General features: G+C 37.4%; 1 protein-coding gene across 1 annotated transcript in view; it reads left to right on the forward strand.

The window, feature by feature from the left end:
• The window catches only part of LOC144646971 (uncharacterized), a 165333-nt gene that overhangs the window by 130270 nt on the left and 31890 nt on the right, over window positions 1–3173 (forward strand). The gene's annotated exons all lie outside the window — the stretch shown is intronic.

The raw sequence follows: 3173 nt of genomic DNA on the forward strand, positions 1-3173 counted from the left end.
TGGAATTGCTTTGGTATTCCTTCACTACGCCCTGTGATTGGTTTAAAAACGCGTTCTTCTTTTTCAACCAATCAGATTTAAAACCAAAACCAATTGTGACTCGCACGCGAATGTTTTCCCACGCTTCGGGCCGGCTTCATGTACTGGCTTTGATTTTGATTTGTTTTTGTTCCTTGTTATTGGCAAAGTGATAACTTTGATTTTGAATTTACGAAACTCAAGCGAAAACCGCTCTAAATGGATTGGGATTGAGTTAAAATTGAATTCTATCCACCGGAAGTGCTATTATGTAGGGATAATCTTCTTGATGTTGTACATAATAAAACATTTTTCATATTTTATTACCTCTAATCATCCTTTTTCGTAAAAATTCACTTAACGCTGATGTTTCTCCTCTTTTTTTATCTATTGCTTCTCCCTCAGGTATTGAACAGCTAAACTAGAGGGTTTGACCAACGAGAGAGGAGTGTTATGAACGAATAACTAGGTAGAGAAACACTTACAGCAACAATTCAAGAATTGACCAAGATTAACTTCTACAACAATGGAGGACTTAAAAAAAATTATCTTTTCCTTTATTTTTTCTTTGAGTTGATACTTTTGTGTTGAACTCTGTAAACAGACAAATATTTAAGTCGGTAACAAAATCGCAAGATATGTTAAAAAGATGTAAGCGTAAAAAGTAAACTATCATTCTATTGTAGCCATAAAAGTAACACAACTCACTTAACATTCTGGCTGAACGACCCGAAGAAGAAAAAGAAAGACAGCTAGATAATGTGCCTATTAAAAAGATTTATCTTTATTTGATGTGTACTCTTGATTTAATGATTACTTAATGCGTTCACCCTCACATTCCGTTTGGTTAACCTAGTTTAAAATATTAATAGAGTGAATTCGTGTAACCCGTTTTTTATATGTTAATGAGTCGTATAATATTCTAATGTTTGTGTACAATAAAACAATACACGAGTGGTCAGAAAACCTCAAAGAAATCACTTTAATAGTTATACAGAAAATAAGTATAAACAGGACGTGTCTTTCTTTAAGCACTTCAAGAACATGTTCAACCTAAATCGAAAATTAGTTTGTTTTTCTTTACGGGACGTTGAATATAAAATGTTTGTCTAAAATCGCAAGACAATTCAAGGCATGATAAATGTTAAGCCCCGTTATCTGTTTTGGTTTTTACGTATTGGTAAATGCTTGAATTTTAACCTGACTTCCACATGCAAATAATTACGATTTGTCCGCAATTTTCTGTTTTCCTGTACAGCTCATTTAAATATTACACGGCGCATTTGCATATAAAAAACGGGTTACACGAATTCACTCTAATAAAGGGGCTTTGTCACGGATTCTAACAGATTTTTGAACAGTCAAAATTTATATTTGTGTCGAAGGTAACCTAAGAACAGTTAAGAAATAAAATTCGCGAAATCCCCGTTAGGTAGCTCCTTTCATGCCAGACATTTATCTAAAGTATTAGTTCTGGGATCGTGGTGATGATCAAGATAAAAAACCCAAAGCTGTTTGGGCCGGAATATGGTATTACCTGTGTTATCAGGTTGTAAAGAAAAACAGTGGAGTATAAAACTTGCAGAAAGAGATTTACCGTAGAATAGGACATGAAAAAGTAAAATGTAAACTTGTCTAGATTCGTGTGACCAGGCGCGACTTTTTGAGCTGCAAGGTTCTGAACTTAGTACAACCCTTTAGAGTTTTTACTAAAACATTTAGGCTACTCGCCTTTGTTTTCTACGAGCAATGGTCCGAATGGTCAACTCGGCTGCGCCTCAATGAATATTCGCTCATAAAAAACTCGGGCTCGTAGTCTAATTGTTAATTAGTACGCAGTGCAGTTTCGGAAGATGATTTGGAAATATGTCTGGATAGTTCAATTCCCGAGCAGACCGTGAAAAAGGACATTACTGTTGTACTTTGGCTCTCGGTACGTCAACTATCACCTCTTATAGCTCACCACTAAATTTTCTCCGATTCTGATTTGTTTAAATTGACCACATGGCGCGATAGTGTTCATCCGCGAAGGACACTATCAGCCCTTATAGTTCATCACTAAATTTTCTCCGATTCTGATTGGTTTAAATTGATCACGTGACGCAATAGTGTTCGTCCGCCGGAGGGCACTATCAGCCCATTTTGCCCATCCGAGAAAAATGCCACGATGGATAGTACTCGTTCGCGAAAAATGTTTTTTGTAAACAAGCGGGCATACAAACCCCACTAAATCCACTGCAAGTAGTGGGTTTCTTGTCTGGTTTTGTTTCGTTTGTTAATTTTTGGCTTTCAATTAAGTCTTTCATCCTAAAAGAAAAAAAATAATTCACAATGCTCGTTTTTATTGGCAAGCCGAAGAAAATTTAGTGGTGAACAATAAAAATGATAGAGTGTTTCTGTCTCGGAACTATCGGTCTGATAGTTCCTCGACAGAAACACTCTATTGTTTTAATAGAAATTGTTAATTAGAAAGATTATCGGAGTTCGTTATTTAAAAGACAGTAAGATTATTCGCTCTCGATTTATAGTTGATTCGATCTTCGTTCGGTCTTCGTTCGGTCTTCGTTCGGCCTTCGTTCGGCCTTTGTTCGGCCTTATCAACTATCACCACATTGAGCACATAATCTAACCGTTAATTATACTCCGCCTTGTGAGAGGCTATTTATAATTGCTCGTAGCTGCCCTTAGTTGGTTCGGAGGCGCGGTAGCATAAAAGTACGTTGGATTCCAGCAGGTTTTATGGTTTAGGTAAGACACAGTGTCTCTCTCCACCCAGGAGGTGAAAAGAATCAAGGGGAATTGTTGAGGTAGCCTGTCAAACTGTGGGAGGTACCTTGCGATGATATTGACTAGCATCGGTCCGTCCCATCCAGTATTAACCGCTGGCACCTGACGAAAATTTCCTCTCCTTACCATTATGTCTCGCACCATTGACTCATTTTAGAAAGAAAGACGCTTGAAAAGCAGTGTATGGAATGTTTATGAAGCCTCTGGCTAAAAAAAAATGCCAAGTTTAAATATCTATCACAGTGAAAAAAGATTTTTTGTTTTGCGCGTCAGTTTTGCGCTTTCGGGGTTACGTGATGTTATTACACCACCTATTCACCCCTTTACGGTGTACTCTCATCGCGGGCTCACCGACATAGTAGGATGTC

Source organism: Oculina patagonica, chromosome 3 (genome assembly GCF_052425735.1).
Source record: "Oculina patagonica isolate OP01 chromosome 3, crgOcupat, whole genome shotgun sequence".
Taxonomy (NCBI): Eukaryota; Metazoa; Cnidaria; class Anthozoa; order Scleractinia; family Oculinidae; genus Oculina; species Oculina patagonica.